This window comes from Henckelia pumila, chromosome 1 (assembly GCF_033568475.1).
Source record: "Henckelia pumila isolate YLH828 chromosome 1, ASM3356847v2, whole genome shotgun sequence".
Classification (NCBI taxonomy): domain Eukaryota; kingdom Viridiplantae; phylum Streptophyta; class Magnoliopsida; order Lamiales; family Gesneriaceae; genus Henckelia; species Henckelia pumila.
This window is the reverse complement of record NC_133120.1, coordinates 146,241,575-146,264,697: the sequence shown is the minus strand read 5'-3', so window position 1 is coordinate 146,264,697 and position 23,123 is coordinate 146,241,575. Positions and strand designations below refer to the sequence as shown.

At 36.4% G+C, this 23,123-nt stretch overlaps 1 long non-coding RNA gene across 8 annotated transcripts; it reads right to left on the bottom strand.

Moving 5' to 3' along the window:
* Positions 1–1,077: 1,077 nt before the first annotated feature.
* LOC140875642 (uncharacterized) lies at positions 1,078–10,534 on the bottom strand. Of its 8 annotated transcripts, XR_012148540.1 has the most exons (13): positions 10,239–10,534; positions 9,990–10,155; positions 8,680–8,934; positions 8,406–8,506; positions 7,978–8,052; positions 7,821–7,891; positions 7,650–7,705; positions 6,860–6,967; positions 5,880–6,758; positions 5,667–5,784; positions 4,172–4,263; positions 2,542–2,657; positions 1,078–1,536 (listed from the first exon to the last, which is right to left on the bottom strand). It is a non-coding gene; the product is annotated as an uncharacterized lncRNA (long non-coding RNA). The 8 variants fall into 8 exon arrangements; XR_012148536.1 differs by having other exon boundaries at positions 6,860–7,705; positions 9,913–10,155; XR_012148538.1 differs by having other exon boundaries at positions 6,860–7,705; positions 8,211–8,506.
* Positions 10,535–23,123: the final 12,589 nt, after the last annotated feature.

Sequence of the window (23,123 nt, the reverse complement as noted above, 5' to 3'; positions counted from 1 at the left end):
ATCACTAAACATGTTTTAAAAGCCTTAACTAATGTAACAGATACTCCTATAAATTAATAGGATCCTCGTACCATACCTTCGTTCGTCGTTAGCCCGTTGATGTCGACAACCTAATTTCTACTCACACTTTGATGCTATACCAGAAGCACCTCACCATTATCGTCAGGCCCTCTTATTTATAGATTGAACAAGAAAGGAATTCAGGAAATTGCATACAGAGTTCGGACCTTCCGAAGTCTGCATGCAAGCCACGTATCTAGCTGGCTGGGTTCGGATCTTCCAAACCCTGGTTTGGACATTCCGAACTCTGCATGCAATCATTGAGTCATAATGGTTTGGACACCTAAGGGACAACTGGCTTGGACTGGGATTGGATCTTCCGATCAGGGGTTCGGAACTTCCGAACTGTTCCTCAGCTTCCGAACCAACCATTCACACTTCGCTGCTTCCGAAGTTTGGGTTCGGATCTTCCGAACTGAGTTTGGATCATTCGAACTCTCCAATGAATTCAAAGTTCATAATTCATATTTTTAGTCTATTTAATCTCTTTATTTGTTTAATTAGTAACCCTTAATAATGTTTAATATTTAATGAACTTAAAACAGGGTATGAGTTACTACAATATATGACATTTATAGAAGTGAAAAATTATAGATAATATAATTTAAATTTCAAATTTTAAATTTAAATTTAACTGTCCATTATTCAAAGGAGCGTATGCAGCTTCCATCTCATTTCAGTCCGAATTCTGAAATTGAAAGCATCCATCCCCTACAAATATGCAATCGATTCTAAAATTGATTCAACTAATTGATTATGAAGGATCAATGATTTGTTTTTATTCGAAGATAATTGCATATATATAATATCTAGTATAACATATTACCAAATGATTGTATAGCTTATTGGTCAAGGTTTTTGTAATATGTCTAGTGTGCTTAATTTTGAATCATGTCCAACACTTTAATTTTTATCTCATAAACTGTAATGACCCGTCCTGAAATCAATAATTAATCAAAGCTTAAGCATGCAAAATAATTTAAACACGATAATCAGATAATCCAGCGGAAACTTAAATATTTCAAATTAGAACCTACCGACAGAATACAACCGGTTCAAATCAAATACTACAATTACCAATGGTATTATAAACCCCCATAAAAACATACTAAAATCCAACAACAAAGAAAACATGGTACAGTACAATCCACCCTGTTTCTCAATGACCTCTACCACCCGGTCCGTCCAACCTAAGTCCCGTACCATAGAATGGGGTGTCCAGAATAAAAACCGAAGACGTGAGCTAACAACGCTCAGTATAGATGTATGAGTATACACATGCTATGAATACTAAATTCAAGTGAAGGGTACCAGAAAGCCATCCATATAGAATCCTGCTCAGCCAAAGGTGTCATGGTATGTTGTATGTTAGGACGTCGCATCAAGAGGCACTCCCATACCATAAAACGTTGAAATAACCGAATCCAAAACCATGTCATCCATCCACACAATATATAATGGGGCTGAGAAACCCCTCTATAGGTTATAACAATGGTTAAAGGCTCAACATGATAATGCATGAAGCATAATATACGTGACATAATCAATGCACATATCAGTAATGCCACATAAAACATGAAAACATAGAATATGCATACTCAACCAGGGTATCTAGGATTGTAGTGAATCATCCCGGAATCACTAAGTAACCAAAGCTTAAGCATGAAATTAAACTTAAATAACAAAAATCAGAGAAAAACTACGAAAACTTAAATCAACTACTAACCCGGCAGAATACAACAGGTAAAATAACATAAACCCAAGAAATAATACAACCCAATAGAAAATCCAATACAAAAGGATTAAGCCTATCTAGTACTGTTGGCACCAACTGAGTTCCCAACTCTCCGGTTGCCAAGTACTCACTGGTCCCCGAACCTGGGAAACCTGCAACTGCCCCATCTAATGTGGTGTCCAAATACAATATACAGACGTGAGAAATTAATATCAGCACGAAAGTATGAGTATATACATGTTATGAATGCAAATACAAATACATATGAATGGGTATCAGGAACGTATCATAAATAGAACACTGCTCAGTCAAAGGCACCATGGTATGTAGTATGTTGGGCCGTCGCATCAGGAGGCACTCCCATACCATAAACCGTGGACATATCCGGATCCAAAAATTTGGTATCCATCCACAAAATATCATGGGGCTGAGCGACCCCTCTACTCGTAGCATCAATAAAATATAGGCTCAACGTGTCAATGCATGCATCATAATATCCTTGACATAATAAATGCACATATAACCAATGCCACATAAAATATTCAAACATAAAACATGCATACTCAACCAGAATATCTAGGATAGTATGTCTGTACCTCAAATCATGCAACTCAAGCAATGTAACCACTCGGGTACTCAAGTCCAACAATACAAACCAATATAACCATGCATCACTAATAATGCTCTAAAGTCCTTAACTAAGCTAGTAGATACTCTCTAATATTTTTAGGAATCTCGGACCATACCTGCGTCTGTCGTTAGCCCAATGATGGCGATTGCCCCAAAACTTGGGCACAACTCTGGTAGCGCTTCGTCTCTTCCTGGCCTTCGAGAATAACGCCGAAAAGCCCCCAAAAGCGAACTATAAGGAAGAGGAAATAAGTTGGAATGAGCAAGAAATGAGGAGCTCTCAGCCTCTATTTGTAAACGATCGGATCGTTCGATCCCATCCAATCACCCCCCTCCAAACATGTGTCCTATCTTCGGACAGCTGGCTAACAAAAATAGATCGGATCGTCTGATCCTAAATTTGGATCGTTCGATCTCCTAGTCATGTCCAATCAAATATCTTATCCCTTATCTGAACGTGATCGGATCGCCCGATCCCAACTTCGGATCCTCCGAACTCAAAATCATGCTTCCAAACAGTTTGGATGGTTCGATCCTATGGCTTTCTTAGTTCGGATCGTCCGAGCTCCCAAGCACTTAGAACTCCTCCTAGGCCATTTTTGAACGTCTTGAATCTGATTTTCCATTCTTTTAACCCATTTGAGAATTTCTTAATCATGTTTTAATCATTCTAAACATGTTTTGTCTTTAAAATTACTAAAATTTAAATCGGGTTACTACTTCTCCCCACCTTAAGAGATTTCGTCCTCAAAATCAGGTCTTGGTCAACCCTGAGAATGTACTTTCAACAAGATTCCTGAAACTGCTGATAAATCCTTGATCTAAACCACAAGAAATTTTAGTTTCTTAATCAATCAAAATTTCCTGTCGAATAATCCTCCGACAATCCTTATGTCATGTCGCAAAAATATCTTTGATAACTCACGGTGTCATTTGGTAACTGCTAGGCTAAATCTAGCAAATAAGTTGAACTAACATTCCTTATCCAACCATTAGATGCGAAATCCATCTACAATAGTAGAATATGCCTTACTCACGTTCTAACAACACTACAAGAAAAAAGGTGAAAGACAACGCTTTTTACGCGTTGTTAATATCACCGAAAAAGCATTGTCGTAGCCAGTGATGTAAAAGACCATGCTCAAAGACAACGCGAAAAAAGCGTTGTCGTTTTGGGAAAAAACAACGCATAAAAAGCGTTGTCATTTTTGGAAAAGACAACGCGTAAAAAGCGTTGTCGTTTCTGGTAAACACCACGCATAAAAAGCGTTGTCGTTTCATAAAAAGCGTTGTCGTTTCTGGTAAAGATAACACATAAAAAAGCGTTGTTTTTTTTCGAATAAAAATAAAAAAAATTAAAATTTAATTCACAAATTTTCAATATTATAAATCGCTCAAAATTCAAAAATTTGTAAAATAAAATTTAATATACAATCGTCCAATATTATAAATAATTCAAATATAAAAAATAATCGAATTTTAAATCAATGACCACTAGGAAAAAACTATGCATTAATCTCGAAAAATTTTGATTTTTCATTCAGCACATGTTAGCGTCTGAGCTTCCATAAAAGCCGCAACAATCTATTTTTCTTTAATTTGTATCTTCATACTGTAAATCATTGAAAGTAAGAACAAACAAACATAAAACAAATATGAATTGCCAAAAAAAACTCTTCAAATTCAAAGCTCGGGCGAAAGAAAAAGGAAAAAAAAATCAATTTAGCCCATGAAAAGTTCTCATACCATGGGGGCCCTGAGAATGGAAAGATGCAGGTTGGCTGGATGATAAAATCGGAGTTTTTCTTGGCTCGGACTCAGCTGCTGCTCCACTTCCTCTGGTTTATTTTTGCAAACAAAATCAAGATAAATTGTACAATTAAAATCATGGAACAAAAGCTAGAACAAGAAGTTTAGGAAAAGAATCAAGTTCCCACCGAACTCGGAAACCAAGTAGGGAGGTGATTTACTTGCTATTGTTGCTATGAATGATTATTGAATTGTGTGTTCAAGATGTTTATCAGTATTTGTATGATTTAATGCATCAATATTATGTTGCATTCATCTTTAGCCCTACCTTGAAAAGCAGATTGGCCTAGATTGCGAAATGACGTTTGGAGAACTATAGTTGAGTGGCATGGATTGTAGATTCGCTTCCAGAGCTAGATGACTCACTATAGTTGCACCAAAGTCAGGGGCATTAAGATATTTGACGCCACCTCGATTGGGAGAGTCGGTGGTTAGTTAAAGATTTTATTCCTCGGGATCCCAAGAACCAAGATTTGATTGTTATCAGACTTGATAGCCTATTCCGTGAAGCATGCATTGCATTTATGCATTAACCTAAAGATTTCTACGGTTTAGAATATGCGTTTATAAATGCTAGCATGTTATTATATGCCATTCAAGATGTGAATGTGTTTGTATGCTTGGTATGATATGGCCATATATGAACAGATATGCTATAAGACTTTAAGAATCGATTATTCTTCTATGATTTACATGTTATTACATGTTTTGTGACTTAAGATTATTATGGCATATAGATTCAATATGCTTAAATGATGTATATGCATGTTGTTCATACTGAGATGTATTTCTCACCGAAGTTATCCGGCTGTTGCTTTGTTTGTATGTGTGCATTGCATCAGGTTTGGGCATGAGCGAGTCAGATGTGGCTTGGATAGCTCGATATTGAAAGATTTAGCACGTGGTGACTCGGGTTTAAGAAGTAGATTGTGCTGTTAACCTTGTGATCTTGAAGCATTAGAATGGTTTGAGAACTTAGATCTAGACTTGATCTTGTTATATTGTACTTTGCAAACATGTATCAGATGTTTATACATTAAAAAGCATGCTCTACTTTGTTTCTTGTATAAAGATCATCTTAGATTTGGTTAGAGATGATTAATGTTGGTACACATCAGAAATGCATGGGACAACTCTATTTAACATGCTAGTAACTTTGAACTTTGTTGTAGTCTTTGGTAATTTTTGTAAATTTCTACACTGACCCATCTTGGGACAATGAGCATAACATTTTACTAAAAATTCCGATTCAAGTGAGGTTGGTGGAATTGGAAAGCTAAGACAGAGATCTACAACTTTTATGTTTAGCATGTTTCCAAATTATTTGTGCATATGGTCGGCCAGAGCTTCTCTCGCTCGAGCGCATGTAGAGGTTGCTGAACGAGGCACTAGTTTTTTTTTTAAAATTTTTTTTGTTTAGTTAGATGCTTACTTGTTCAGATTGGATATTGTAAGCCATGTTGTTTACCATGTTGATATTGATTGTGTTTAAGAATTGAGATTAGCACACGAGGTTCCCACAAATACAAAAGCCCTTTGTCCACCTAAATCTGCAAGAAATACAAAAAAGCAGGCCAACAGTAGAAACAAGCCAAAAAATCTAACGAACCCAAATAAAATTTAAATGAAATCATAGATTGCTTACACAAAAGTCTCAGCCCATGACTTTAAGGTAGTATTCTCCACTGATTTATTAAGCTATGACATGCATATTCCAAAATAGTTAAAATAGCAGCACAAAAGTTTTGTTTTAACCAAAGATCATTAAAAATAAATCGAGCTAGAACAAGTGTACACATAAACAATCAATAGGAACATTCAAGAACATGTACACCTCGAACTTGTCCAACGATTGAACCTACAGCAACCCGATAATGAATATAACGACATAAAAAGGACAAAATTTAAAATAAATCTAGCAACCATATATTTTCTAACCTGCATGCAGCATACTACAGTCAACAATAGGGGCTGGAACCTAGCTGCCACTAACCTAAAAATTTAAAGAATTGGAGCTAGACTAGGATGGAAACCGAACATCACTTGTTCCACGGTTATTAAAAAAATCACAAACACATATATAAATATAATATTCAATAGTTTATAAGGGTCAAAGATGTGTTCAAGTGTTAAATCAAGAATCATAATAAATTAAGCATAAAGTTCAACAAAATGCAACACAAATGACAAAACTAAGATAAGAAGTCGGTGCATGTTAATGTGTACAGTCCATTCCAAATTCACCTTCACTTTTATTAGAACTGATCAGGTAAAAATTATCTATATCATGTCTAAAACAAAATGATTAAAAATAAAAAATAAAAAAATAATAATAATAATAATAATAATAATAATAATAATATTTTGTTTGTCATATATTAAATTTCATTTAATTTGTTTTCCATGTACTCAATTTGGTACCAATACTGAATACCCTCATATGGCTCGTGCGCTGAAAGTCATATATTGATGTCCAGCTCCTCGAAAATTGATTGTAAATCTTCTTTAGCTTGAACCTCTTTGACTGATTAAACCAGGGGAAAATAAATATGAACATGAAATAATAAGAACAATCATATATATAAGAAGCAAAAAAATTAAGGAAGTTTGACGTAGAAACATCACCTCGAAATAAACACAGCGTGCTAATGAATAAAAACCAGCCCCACATCATTTCAAGCAACCTTCCTCCTAGCCTAAGCAACGGTCGGCGACGGCAACCTTCTAAATCAGCTGAAGCATGCATCATATCATCAGGAAGGTCATCATTATCATATGTCCAATTATAATCATATTTCCGATAGCTACAAGTATATGACCCTGCGCTTCGATCTGAAACTTTAATAAGTAAGACAATAAAAGAGAACAATAGAAATGGTGTTGCAAAACCAACTTCAAATAGTAAAAACTGCTCACAAGATGATTGAGAAGAAGGTAGAGGCCTACAATGAGTATTTCATTAAACAATAATTTATGAACTAAACTTGGAATCAAGTAAAAAAGCATAAGATGGACAGAAATCTACAGAGAATAAGATCATGCGGTATTTCTTTATTGGGACTTGTTGTATTCATGACAATTAAATGTCTTGAATGATTGTAATTCCGCGCATATAGATACTCCAGTATATTCCTATCAATTCAAGAATCATAATTCCACTCAAGTATTAACATCCATACTGCGTCAGCCCTCCAACTTCCATAGAAAAAAATCTAATTGATAAAATCTCTCTATACTAAGAACATTGTAGAAAAGAATGACAAACGTGATAGAGATTTACACACCAAACACTTGTTCATTTCAAGAATCATAATTCCACTCAAGCATTGGCATCCATACTGCGTCTGCCCTCCAACATCCATAAAAAGAAGCTTGTTTCTTCAAAAATCAAATCGATAAAATACATATGACGTACCTCTCGGGTTTTCGTCTGCCCTCCAACTTACCTCTCGGGTTTTCGTCATGAAGTAACTAAATGTAGTCAAAGAAACACCGATTAACTCATGTTTCCTCAAATATAGCATAACGTATGTCCACTGGCACCCACAGATATAAACAACAGAAAATTAAAATATAATGCAAAAACCTTTCTAACAACAGTGTAATCCCCTATTTCCAAGCTCAGTTCCTTCTCTGATGTGGCATCAAAAGCATGTACTGCATGCAAAAACAAGAGGAAGGACCTACCAATAAAGTAAACTTTAGTGTGTTATAAGAATATCTTTGTTCCATCTATAACTAACCCGTAGACGATGTCCATCAAAATCGTATCCATCACGTCCACGAATGGCATCTGCAGCATCGCGAACATCTTTGTACTGCGGTGCATGGTGTATGTTAGAAAAACTCTCATCCAAACATTTCACCTCATATTTCATAGCATCAGTCGCATAAGTTCTCAAAAAGAAAAACGATGAATACCAAAAGATCAGCTTAGCCAAATGCCTACAAAATATGCTGAATATGATATAAAAACCTTAATAATATTAATCAATCGCTGTCTAAGTTCAGAATGTAAAAGATCTTCCAAATATCTTTGAATTATCAGCAATAACATCAGCGTCAAGACCTTGGTCAAGAACATCAGGTTGAAAAAATCCATTAAAAAGAAGTTCAGTGAGAATAAAAAATTAAGTTTTACCAAACGTGCAACAAAGAATCGAAACAATACCCTCAGCATCGTGAAAATTGATGTTAGTAGGTCTCCTCTTTGTATACCAAAGTGCGGGCGAGGCGAAAAATATCTATTGGCTCTCGACCAAGTAAACCCCACTGAAAGAAAAAAGACATGGGATGGTTTTCAAGCAACAGAAAGCAAATAAACATGCCACTTGAATATCAATTTATTTAAAAGGTGCAAGACTAAACAATCCTTTCTCATGCAAAGCTGGATCTTTCCACCAAATGTATGTGAAAAACAACTTTGTATAAAAGAATTCGAGTACCTCTAGGTCAAAATACACCTGCCACAATCCAGTGACATGGACATATAACAGTCACCTGTGACCCATTTCAAACTTTAAGAAACACAAAAATACATATATGGAAGACTAGAATGTTTTGCAAATCAGCTTGATAATCTGCTATTTCAATATAAGTGTTTCTGATCTCAACGAGTTGTTTCAATATATATAGAAGATGAGGAAATGTGTTCCTCAACAATGTGATGAACCGGTACTCTCTCCTCATCAGATTTAAACCTGAAAATAACAAACAAGCAGGAATGAGATATGAATCAAATAACACTTTCACTCCTGATCTATTGGAGATTTGGTAGTATAAGAAACACGATTCCACAGGAATATGATAACATAAGTGTTGAACCCTCCAGAAAGTAGAAAAGGAATATCATGACTCTCAGCTCTGTGACCATTAGATTGATGTCCTCTTACACCTTTCCAAAGTTCAGAAAAATAAAAATTAACATGGATCCGAAGTTCAAAATCAAAAATTTATTTACCCTGTAAATTGTTTGACAATGAGTAAAATCTACTAAATTCTCTATGAAACTGAAATAAATATAAATTCGTTTATGAAGTGAAACGAATGAAGGAAATTGCAACACATCAAAAAAATCGTCGGGTAATATATAGGGAAGGGATTTCGGTCACTTGAGATGAAATTAAGGTTTTAAATATTTTCAAGTTCTATGCCACTTAATTGGTCCTAACACCCGCTGTTACATTGCATTGATCAGAAATTAAAAGGTTAAGTTTCACGTATTGATCAGAAACAAGACTAGCCTATGCATGCATGCTTGATTTTTAGACGAGTAATGGATGAACCAAGTAATTTCCAAATGACCACAAGTGTCATACGACTCATATTGTAATGTAACTATGACAACCATGTGACTTTAATTATGCAAAGGTAAATCTTATTCTAGCTAGATTAATTATTATGTTAATGAATTAATTGATTAATATGTAATATAGATTTATAAGTATATGTGATTTATAGATGCATTCAGCTAATTAATTAGTAATAACAGATGTGCATGTGTTGCCGACACACAAATCAAACTCAAGAATATTTTATCTATCAATGATAGTTTCAATTAAAATAGCTAGGAATTGTCGATTTTATTTTTATTGGTAATATTCACAGATACAATAATCTAGCTGAACGTCAGTCAAAATCCATTAAACTAGAAAAAAAAACATAACCCTAAAGCTCACTGCTAAGGCAGAGAGCCGACGTTGAAACACAATAAACTGCAACAACACCACCAAATAACAATGTGGATCCTGGTTACCCATAGCCACGACCAGTCACCACTGACATAAGCAATATCCTCCACCCAACATCCCACTTCAGGAATCACGAAACTTCTTCGACAATCACATCCAATGCTAATTCTTCAAAATCCACCTCATTCACCACACTCTCCTTCGTCAAATCAGAGCCGCGAATGCAAACCACTGACCAAGTACGAAATACCGGGCATCAATCAAAGCTAAAAAGAATTAAATGGTAAGACAGAAAACGAAAAATAAATAAATACCTCGTCATTAAAATACCACCAAGCGACAGAAAATGAAAAAGAGGGAAGTAAAGATATTATGTGGTTTAGCGTGGGATAAGAGAGAAAATGGAGAAAAAGAAAAGTAAGAAATAATTGGGGAAAAAAGTGGTGGGAAATAAAGAGAGGGTTCGCTTCTATGTTCCCCGCAGTTGCTGGGTGGGTGAGGAGAGGAAAAAAGGGGCGCGGGTTGAGGTTTTCTTCCGATTTGGAGAGCGACGCAGCGGCTGGGTAAGGAGAGGAAGAAAGGGGCGAGGCGTTGGGGATTTGGGTTTGGGCTTCTATGTTCTTTATTTCTATTTCACAACGCTTTCTTAAAAGCATTGTAGCAGGTTTTAAAAAAAATTTCATCCACAACGCTTTTTAAAGAGCGTTGCTGTAAATAGAAAAAAAAGACGCTCGTACACAACACTTTTAAAAGCGTTGTCTTTGACCCAAAAAAAGACGCTCATACACAATGCTTTTCAAAAAGTGCTGTCTTTGACCCAAGAAAAACATATACAAACAACGCTTTTCAATAAAAGCGTTTTTTTTTAAAAAAAAACAATAACGCTTTTTGCAAAAAGCGTTGTCTTTTAAGTGGTGTATGAGCTTTTTTCTTGTAGTGCAACTAAATATGTCTAACTTCTGTTATAATGTTGCATCCCAAAACTGATGCTATACTCTAGCATTTTTTATGGTTCAAGCTATGAGCATTACTGATCAAGTCAACAAAACTCAATCGTAAAATTCTTAGCCACATAGCTAAATTCAAATAATAGTTTAATTACCTCAATATCTGAGTAAGTACAAAAAATGAGGTCATCCCTGAATTCCAATAAATCACATGGAAATTTCTTTTGTGCTACTATACAGTTCCCATGAATTCTTGCAAAATATCCTGCCAACCCACTAAGTAATCTCCTAAAATCCTAATAGATATCTGTACAATGTCAATTGGTCTCAATATATAGTACCCTACTAAGTCGAGATTCCTATGATATCTAATCCATATATAAATAATCAATAGTGGTGTTGTCTATTAGGCTGTACCAAAATCACCCCACCAGTTCATGCAACACTATAACTAGCAACACCGTCAAAATAGTGTTATCATCTTATAACACGAGCAGTCATTCTAACCACTCACTTGATATCAACTCGTACTGAAGGAAAATACTAACTTGCGAATCTGAGTTACTACAACTCGACTAGACACCGAATACCCTTGCGGAATTGTAATCACCCAATTGCATCTAGTCACAATTCAACTATGGAAAACACAATGCTTCTGCGAAACACCTTTATGTAATCAATGCTCAACTATAACCCGTCAATATCAATTAAATAGACATGATACGAATTCTACTGTGTCACTTTTTGATCTGTCACTGATCTTGATATCTCTAATGGATATATTTAACTGTTGGCTAACGGTGCCAAAACTTTTATCTCAGAGTCAAAATCTCTGAATAAACTATCTCCTAGAAAAGTATAGAGTTACCCCTAATACTGCAGGTTAAATCATTTTACCCCCAAAAGGTACTATCATTGTGGAAATGGCAAAGTCTCAGCCAAAACACCCGCACTATGACAACATCGTTGTCCACTATCTCACCCGCCTCTACTTACAGAAACATTCAGGTTCGTACCTTAAAAGACTAAAATCCCAAAAACTATTAGATACTCATGTTGGGTATTATAATTCCCATGTTAATAATAATCTTAATCGAATGGTCATAGTTGTCTCATGACTTAAGACAACAGTCTTTGTGTTCAAAACAAGAATACGGTTACACTTACTAACAAGATTAAGTCTTAATGAATCCTGACTCATTCGTCTACATAACCTTAAATCGAGATATCGGATATTGCAAAATCCTCAAGAGTCTGTCGCAATAAAAATAAATTCCGAATTGACTCCGATGGAAAAAGAATCATGTCAATGGTCTAGGGCATCAAAAGACAATCGGGAAGCCAGCGACAATAACCCCGCCAGACCCAAAATACTGCAGGTCTCAGCTATTGTCATTTCCCACGTCCGACTCTTTAACGCCATCCTGCTAGAATCCATTGGAAACACTAACACTTTTTCTAATAATGTCGTAGCTCCACGTCCCTGGAAGAGACTGCAGGAATTTCTCTCCTCAATGAACAAAATCATTCCTCTAATAAACTAATGAATCACTTGTCAAAACAACTGGAACCACTGCAATTTACAAGGTCTCACCCTGAACAGAATGCAGCTCTTAGATACCGTTTGGTTCGAGGATAAGATAAATAGTACTTGGATAAGTAATATAATGTAATATAAAATAAATAAAAAATGATAGTTAATATAGTATTTGATTTGATTAGTAGATTATAGTTTATGTGATTTGATTGATTGAATTTTATATAAAAATGATAAATTATTATTTTTCCCTTTTTAAAAATAAATAAAATATGAATAATATAATTTATAAGGGTAATATAGTAATTTAAATTCAATGATTTGATTGATATAAAATAAATGATTAATGATTTGATTGATGTAAAATAAATAATTAATAGATGGATAAATAGTATGACAAGAAGAACAAAGGATTAGATATGACAAATTATACAAGTATTATTTGTACTTGTACCAAACAAGCCCTAATATTAGTATCTAATCCGATCATACTAAAGTTCCTATGATCGAGCATCTCTTCCTTTATCCGAGACAAAGGTATTCACATCCCGTCAATTATACGAACTACTGAAACTTCTTAAGTGTAAATACTCTGAAGATATTCTCTATCGGTCTCTTAAGGGTAATATTCCCTTGCCATGTAATAAATCACAATCGGCTCCAAGAACTCTATCTAATGTTATTAGTATATAAAACTCAACGCAATTTTATCATCGACTGATAACAATTAACTATGGCACTTATTAAATCTTAAAACGTCGAATAAGTTACGCCAACCGCTTTCGGTCCCTGATTCCTTTTGGAATCTAATACTATTGATCACCTCACTCTGAACTTAGAGTTCCTTTTGATCAACTCATGGAGTCACTGTAATATTACAACAAGATTCACCTTTCCTATTCCTAAAAAAGTCAGATGATAACCATAAGTATCCACTGGCACAAACCTTGCACCAGATTGAATCTATTCACCAGAACTATCCCCGTCCAATTTATGATAGACACTGCATCGTATACTTAGTTATGAACTTACTCTAGTCAAATAATAATTCCCTGTCTTAGACAATACTTCCAAAAGACAACCTTATCATGAATCTCTGACCAAATCAGATGATAAGTACACTAAATCCCTCGGTAATAACCAAGTACCAAAACTAAATCGAATTAATTCAGCTATCACTGAAATCCTCTTGGTAGTCATATCCCCTGCTGCAACTACGTAAAACATCAAAACTGAGGTAGCCTTCCCTACAAGCCCATCCTGAAAAATACTCCCAAAAACACCGGCATAGGGTCGCTCCTCCTCATATTCCTAAATCAAAACCAACACAGTCCACAACACTTGGTACAACCCCCACCGTGGCCCTGATGAAACCCATCATCCATGGCAATCAATCAATCAAGGTCTCAACCTAAATCAACCGGTCTAGAAAGCTACCAAGATAAAATTATACAACAACTAGTATGAATCATTCCCTTGATGAAACACATCATCCCTGACATCAACCTAAAGTCACATACTTATTCCACCATTCTAGGAAAACTCCCAGAACTAATCACATGATAAGCACTCACAATCGGTTTACTCAAACAATCTATGAGTCCGATAGTTGAACACTAATCAACTAAATAACAATTAGATCTCCCGAATGATCTAACACTGATAATAAACATTAAACCATTAAACCAGGTTTAACAAAATTATTATTACAAATCCTTATTACCACCACTAATAGATTCCCAAAAGTATGGAATCAATAATACAATAATTCAAATATTTACATCCAAAATACTTGCTATAAAAAATCTTGGTAAAAAACTTACATTCAGTCTATGATACCTCATAAAACTAGTTGTCGTATACATCCTGGTATCTACTGATTTGAACGTGCAGTTTCCCATCTGCCTCTTATAAGCATCAATACAAGCATGCTGGCAGAACTTCTTCCACGCGAGCTCTTACTATTCTACCTAGATCCTTACAATATTTTGGGGGCCATTATCTGGTAGATGGGGTAAGATCTTTATGATAATCTCTCTAACTGCTTGTGGAGAATCTTCAAAAGAGTCTACCCAGTTTAAAGTGGAACGAACATGAGGATCTCATGCGTTCCAACCAATCCTCTGCTACTCCTCTCCTTCTCTCATGTCCAATCTAGATAGAACTCACATAAATTGAATCTTGACGATAATCTTGATGAAGACAACATTTGAGAAAACCTAGATACCTCGTCATCCCCACATCTGATGTCTCAATCGTCCCTAAACTAGGATAACCCAAGTCAATCCAAGATACCAGTACTATGTTCCAAAGAATCCTATTGCATGCTCTGATATCATAAATGTTGTGACCCGTCGTGGAATCAAAATGTAACCAAAGCTTAAGCATGCAATTGAACTTAAATAACAAAAATTGGAGGAAAACTACGGAAACTTAAATCAACTACTAACCTGGTATAATACAACCGGTAAAATAACATAAACCCAAGAAATAATACAACCCAATCAAAAATACAATACAAAAGGATTAAGCATATCTAGTATTGTATGCACCAACTGAGTTCCCAACTACTCACTGGTCCCCGAACTTGGGAAACCTGCAACTGTCCCATCGAATGTGGTGTCCAAATACAATATACGGACGTGATAAATTAATGCTCAGCATAGAAGTATAAGCATACACATGCTATGAATGCAAATACAAATACATATGAATGGGTACCGAGAACCTATCATAGATAGAACACTGCTCAGTCAAAGGCACCATGGTATGTAGTACGCTAGGCTGTCGCATCAAGAGGTACTCCCATACCATAAACCGTGGACATATCTGAATCCAAAACTATGGTATCCATCAACAAAATATCATGGGGCCGAGAGACCCCTCTATTGGTAGCATCAATGAAATATATGTTCAACGTGTCAATGCATGCAGCATAATATCCTTGACATAATAAATGCACATATAACAAATGCCACATAAACATGAAACATAGAACATGCATACTCAACCAGGGTATCTCGGATAGTACGTCTGTACCTCAAATCATGCAACTCAAGCAATCTAGCCACCTGGGTACTCAAGTCCAACACTACAAACAAGGATAACCATGCATCACTAATAATGCTCTAAAAGCCTTAACTAAGCTAATAGATATCCCCTAATATTTTTATTGATCTCGGACCATACCTGCGTCCGTCGTTAGCCCACTGATGGTGATTGCCCCAAAACTTGGGCACAACAGAGCTACAACTCCGGTAGTGCTCCGTCGCTGCCTGGACTTCAAGAAGAATGCCTAAAATCCCCTAAAAGAGAACTAGAAGCGAGAGGAAAGAAGTTGGAGTGATCAAGAAATGAGGAGCTCTCGGCCTCTATTTATAGATGACGATCGGATCGTCCGATCCCATCCAATCAACCCCCACCAAACACGTGTCCTATCTTTGGACAGCTGACTGCCGACAAAAGATCGGATCGTCCGACCCTAACATTGGATCGTCCGATATCCTGTTTATGTCCAATCAAATATCTTATCCATTATCTGAACGAGATCGGATCGTCCGATCCCAAATTCGGATCGTCCGATCTCCTCGGATCCTCCGAACTCAAAATCATGCTTTCAAACAGTTCGGATGGTCCGATCCTATGTCTTGCTTATTTCGGATCGTCCAAACTCCCAAACACTTGAAACTCCTCTTGGACCATTCTCGAACATCATGAATCCAATTTTACACTCTTTTAACTCATTTGAGAATTCATTAATCATGTTTTAACCATTCTAAACATGATTAGTTTTTAAAATTACAGGAATGGAAATCGGGTAACTACACGGATAGTACATCTGTACCTCAAAATAAGCAAACTAGTGATAATGGATCTATAGTCCTAGCCTATAAACAGATAATCATTGTACCACTAATCATCTACTAAAAGCCTTAACTAGACTATTAGCTACTCACTAAAACTAATCAGAGTCTAGTGATATACCTGCGTCTGTGGTCAGCATTTTGATGATGATGACCCAAAAACTTAGGCACGACCCTGCTATGATCCTGGCAGTGCTCCGTCACCTCCTAGCCCTTGGAAAGGACGCTAAAAACCCTATAATCTAGTAAGAAGATGAGAGGGAAAGCTGGGAATTAGAAACTGAAATGTGAATTCTCGACCCCTATTTATAAACCACGTTCAGAACTACCGAACTCCCGATCAAAACTTCCGATCTCCCTTCAGAGCTTCCAATCATGCTTTCGATCGTTCTCCACCAACCACGTATCTCTGATTGGACAACACGGTTGTTGATAGTAGTTCGGAGCTTTCGAACTCTCTCAAGTCCAATCACCCAATCAAATCACATACCTTGTCCAACTGTCACAAGATCGGAACTACCAATCGCACGTTCGGAACTTTCGAACTACTCGGACATTCCGATCAACAGTACTAGCTTCTAATCCCTCCTTCGGAACTTCCGAACCCAAATACACAATGCCTTAGAAACCATTTTTAATCGTTCTGAATCCGATTTCAACTCCCTAAGCTCAATCTGAGAAACCTTTAATCATTTTTAAGTTGTATATTAGCTTAATTTGGAGTCGGGCTATTACATTCTCCCCAACTTAGGATATTTCATCCTAGAAATCCAGACTAGGATAATCAGAATGATAATCACTGAAACAACCTTATTATAACAATAACTCTGCAGTTCAAAATACAACTCAACTGCTTAAAGGAAAATACAAAATACAATCAAGACAACTCCAGATGCTCGGAACGCATACGACTCTCTAACTCCCAATTCGCTTCCTCTGTCCTTGACACGACTATTGAACCATGACTAGAGGAATGGGTTTATTCCGAAGTACTTGTCCTTTCTGTCATGAATCCTCAGCGGCCTCTCCACGTACGACAAATCGTGCTCCAGCTGAACCTCTGTCGGATGTAGAATGTTTGACTCATCTGCAATATACTGACAGAGTAACGATGCGTGGAATACATTGAGAATTCTGGAGAGATATGGTGGTAATGCCAATCGGTAAGCCACATCTCCAACCTTCTCTAGTATATCGAATGGACCAATGAATCTAGAAGCTAACTTGCCCTTTAAAACAAACCTCATCACCTTCCAGAAAGGCGATACTCGAGGGAAGACATACTCTCATGTCTCAATATTCAATGGTCTGTTCTTATTATTGGCATAATTGGCTTGTCTGTCTTGTGTTGTCTTGATCCTTTTCCTGATCAACTCAACCTTGTCAACGATCTGCTGGATCGATTCTGGTCCTTTGACCTATCGTTCCCCTACCTCATCCCAAAACAAGGGTGATAGTTGTGTTTTTGTTGCATATTTTAATGTCATTTTACTGTTGTTTTGCATTCGTTTACGTGTTTTAATTATGTATTTTGTTAGTATTACATATTCTGTGTTTGCATGATGTGTTTCCCTGTTTTGTGTGAAGGTTGTGCATTTTAGCGGGCATGGACGAAACTTTGGAGCGATCGAAATGCTGGAATTATTCTGAAGAAAAACGCTCGATCGATCTGCAGCTTTCTGCCGATTGAGTGGCGTATGTCAATGTGAAGATAGTAGGCTATGGAATTCTTGATCGATCGATCTGCAAGATCCTGCCGATCGAGCGGCTATCGTATTTTGAAAAAATTAGGATTATGTTTTTATGCTCGCTCGATCGGCCAATGTTTACCGATCGAGCAAGCGTCGCTATTCGGGAAGGATTTTTCAAATTTGGAAATTCTTTTATTTTAGACTCTAGCTTTTATTAGGCTTTTTATTCCATTTTTCAGAGAGAATTATGAGACTTTTGCATCTCTCTTTTGGCGGCTAGGTTTTGTATTCCAACTTTCATCAAGTTTTCTTCCTTTCTTTTGAATTTTTCTTGATTTCTTCATGAATCTTTGTAGATAAACTTTAGAACTTGGTTGAGGAAGACAAGCCCTTGATTTTGTTTATTCATGAGATTCAATTTTCATGCTTTAATCCTTATTGAGTATCGATAGTTGATATGTTTTATTTCATGCTTGTATGTGAGATTTTTGGATTGGCCATCTTTGGATTTCACTATACATTCTATAGCTAAATTAGAATTCAAATCCGTAATTGTTTGAATAAACTAATTTGCGAAGCAACTACATTTGATATTTTATGCTGTTGAATTTATTAAATTGTGGGAACAACTCTTGACTATATCAAATACAATCGCTGGTATTTGTGTTGTCTAGGTTCATCAGTTTTACTTGTTTGAATGCTACCTTAAATTTAAATCTAGATCGCTGGAATCCGGGTTGATTTATTGGTAAGGGTTAATCTAGAAAGCTGGTGCCTAATTAACTAAGATTAAGGTAAAATAGGAATTTGATTTTCAATGATGAATATTTGATAGGATTGATTTTTTTTAGGAATTGATGATTGAATGAATAAATATCAAGGATGTAGTCGACTGATACCAAGGCTTGTTTTGATTTCTTCAATTTAATTTTCAATCTTGCATGATAGTGATAATATTTATTTTTAATTGCTTAAATTTTCAGTAGTTAATTCCAAAACTCAAAAACCCCCTTATTTTATTTAGAACACATTAAATTTCCCTTTCCTCGTGGGAACGATCCCTACTCACACTACTACATATTCTTGTTTACCTATTGAGTTGGGTAATTTGGGCATGACGCGACTTAGCGCTACTAAATTTTGGCGCCGTTGCAGGGGATTGGTGTTTAATTTATTGTGTTCTTCTTCTTTTTATTTTGTTTTGTTTAATCTCACTCTCTTCTCTTTTCCTTGTTTCTAGTTCTCTCTCGTTCATGCTTTCAGGTGATTTTGCTGAAGAAGATTTCCTCTACGACCCGGAGATCGAAAGGACTTTGCACAGGCGAAGGAGAGAACTTCGTAGGCAACAAGAAGAGGAAGAGATTCGAACAATAATTCTGGAAGAAGAGATGACTGCTAATGCGAATCTGAGTCTTAGACAATTGAGCACTCCTGATCCCAATCAACAACCTTTATGCATTAATTTTCCTACTTTAGAAAATAATGCTACTTTTGAGCTTAAATCTGGTTTGATTCACTTATTACCCTCTTTTCATGGTCTTGCAGGTGAGGACCCTAATAAACACTTGATGGAATTCCATGTGGTTTGCACAAGTATGAAACCCCATGGAGTGACGGAGGAGCAAATTCAACTGAAGGCCTTTCCTTTCTCTTTGATGAGTACTGCTAAGGATTGGCTATACTATTTACCCTCTCGTTCTATCACGACTTGGACGGAGATGAAAAGAATCTTTCTGGAAAAATATTTCCCAGCCTCTAGAGCCGCGATCATCTGGAAAGAAATCTATGGAATCAAGCAATACTCAGGGGAATCACTGCATGAATACTGGGAGCGGTTCAAAAAGCTGTGTGCTAGCTGTCCGCAACATCAGATAAGTGAAAATCAATTGATTCAATTTTTCTATGAAGGTTTGTTACCTCATGATAGGAGTATGTTAGACACAGCCAGTGGGGGATTTTTTGTGGATAAAACTCTGGTACAAGCAAGGAATTTAATTGAGAACATGGCTACCAATTCTCAACAATTTGGCACCATCAGGAATGATCATGTATCAAAGAAGAACAGTGAGGTAAATGTCTCTTCCCTTGAGCAACAATTAATTGAATTGACATCTCTTGTGCATCAGATGGCTGTAGGGAATGGACAAACTGCAAAGGCATGTGGTATCTGCGCTGTAATGGGACACGCCACTGATATGTGTCCTACACTTCAAGAGGAATCCGTTGAATAGGTTAATGCTACTGGCGGATTCCCTGGACCACCACAGCGGAAGTATGATCCATATTCCAACACGTACAATTTTGGTTGGAAGGATCATCCAAATCTGAGATACGAAAACCCTCAGGAAAATCAACCTGGACCTCAAGCACCACCGCACAATCAAGCGTATAGGCCACCATATCCTCCACAATAGCAGCGTCCACAGATCCCAGCACCATGTGAGTTTCTTGAAAACATAGTTAAGGATCTTGCAACTAATACTCTGTCTTTCCAACAGGAAACCCGAGCAAGCATCCAGAACTTGAACACCCAAATGGGGCAACTCGCCACTGCAATCAACAAGTTGGAAGCATAGCATTCCAACTTCTTACCATCCCAAACAATTTTGAACCCAAGAGAGAACGCAAGTGTCATTACTCTAAGGAATGGGATGAAAGAGTGGGTGCCCGGTGAGCCAACTTGTGGCTAAGGGCTTTTATGACTCTATGTATAAACAATCTTTTGTTTAATATAATTTACACTTTTATAATGGCGTTTACTTTATCTTTTATCATATTATTATGTTGTGACATACTATAAGATGTTTAGATGAAGACCTTGAATATACTATAGTGTATGTAAGATGTGGTGGCACATGGGGATGGCTATCATGAAACACATCTTATAGTCACTGTATATTCTAAACAGTTCCTAGTCGATTGAGCCGTCCGTTAATAAGGATAAGGATCGCTCGAGATTGAGACTAGCATTTGCGATGCCGAGTACCACGTTTCATTGGTATGGAACATAGAGATGTTCAAAGCATGCAAATGGATATTCATACGATGAATGATCGAACTACCCTATCCGGACTTTCCAAGTGGTTATCACTTATCGAGTGGATAAAGTCCGCGGTTTTGGTTGTACACCATTAGTCCTTACTACTTGAAACATCATTGAGACTCTATATGCTAGTACTGTACTTTGACTCGCTTACCGACTCTATTGGGGTCATCAGGTGTCGGGATTGGGTACAGTTACGACACATATAGGAGTCGATGCTTTGTTTTCAAGGATTCACCACATACTTGCTAGTGTGGATATCCTATGCAATCTGAGGAGATATTAGTGTGACGAATCTCTGGTCAGAGTACATGATGTGTTTTAAGAAATGGTTTCTTAGTAGCACATGCGATGTCACTATTTGATCTTCAAGATGCATTGCATAGTTATCGAATCTCGAACGACTCTCGATTTACCAATAGTTGTTGATTCGATCGGGATATATGGCTGAAGGGACCGTACTATACGCTAACCAAAATCTATTGGTTCTTGCAGGCACTATCAGTGATACCTAGGGAATCATGGGGCGATGTTTCTGGGCGCTCTTACCATGATTCGATGGGCAAGTCGGAAATTGTTGTTCCGAGTCACAAGGATTTGTGAGCCCACGGCTAGCTGTATCCCTGAACCATTGAGGGTCACACAAGTAATGGATTTTTAATCCTCGTTGATATAATTAAATTTAAAGAGTTAAATTTAGTGAATAAAGAAGTGGGACTTCTTATATCAGAGTAGAAGAGTAAGATTTCCTAAAATGACATAGGGATGGGCATTTTTGGAAATCACTGAATTCGGATTCAAAAAATTTATCTTGACTTTAAAAGATGCAGAAATGGTTTCTGTGCACATTGGTGAAATTGGTTTATCAATCTGAGTCACGATAAATTTTATATTAATTTTTGAACATGCGGGCTTTGCTTGTCAGGCTTAAACTTATGACTAATGGGCTCTAAGCTGTTAGCAGCCCACATTATAAATAAGTTATTGCAGTACAGAAATTGAATACAACAAGGCATAATTTTCGAAAACACTAGGTTTTTCTCTTTAGTGGCCGCTGCCCCCTCTCCTCTCTCTGTCGAAAATTCCAGCCTGTGAATTTCGAATTTGCAGTCTGGTTTAACGGATCAAATTCGTTAATTCTCTTCGTAGAAACTTCTGATAGATTTTCTAGTGCAATCTATCAGAGGGATTAAACTTCTGTTCGTGGACCTGATTGAAGAATTGTTCGTCCATCAGTTCCTGGGATATACAACAAGAGCAGAGTTATCTGTTGGTGTCCATAATCTCGTTTCGAGATTCAAGGTAAAAATTTAATTGTTATTTAATTTTTACACGCACAATTTAATCGTAAAGTTTTGATACCCATGATATGGAATCGTTCCATATAAAATTTTAAAACTTCCGCTGCATCGGGTATCAATTCTGATTGATCTGAACACCGTTTTCCAACATTGGTATCAGAGCCAGGTTGCTCAGATCAAGCGATTAAATTAATCAATTGTACAAAAAAATTTTAAGCCTCGGTTTTTGAAACAAAACAAATTTTTAAAATTAAATTTTTGACGGGCAAAACACGGGCAGCGATGGTCGCTGCCCAAGGGGCAGCGACGGGCTGCCCGGCCTGAGCCCCTTTTGGGGCGCGGGCTGCCCGGGATCGTTCCGGGAGGCCCGGGAAAATTATCTTTTATTTTTTAATTAAAATTTTAATATGTTAAAATTCTATTTTTGGTCCGATCGAAAATTGTTTTTGATTGGTCCACGAGGCGTCGGATCGAATTGTTTGAGTCCGAAAATTTTAAAATTGATTTTTGGATAAATTTGAATTTTTGGAAAATTTATAGATTTTATCCGTTAAATCAGATTTTATGAAATTAATTATTTTTGGTACAATTGATGATAAGATATGATCTTATGGAAATATTGAGTAAAATATGATTTTATGTATAAAATTGGATTTTATATGTAAAATATGATTTTATTTGATAAAAAGATAAAATATGATTTTGTATGTAAAATAAGATTTTATATATGGAATATGATTTTATCTTTTTTTAATTTAATTGCCATTGCATGTTATCCAATAAATTAATTTTGAATTAAATATTATTGGATAAGGAT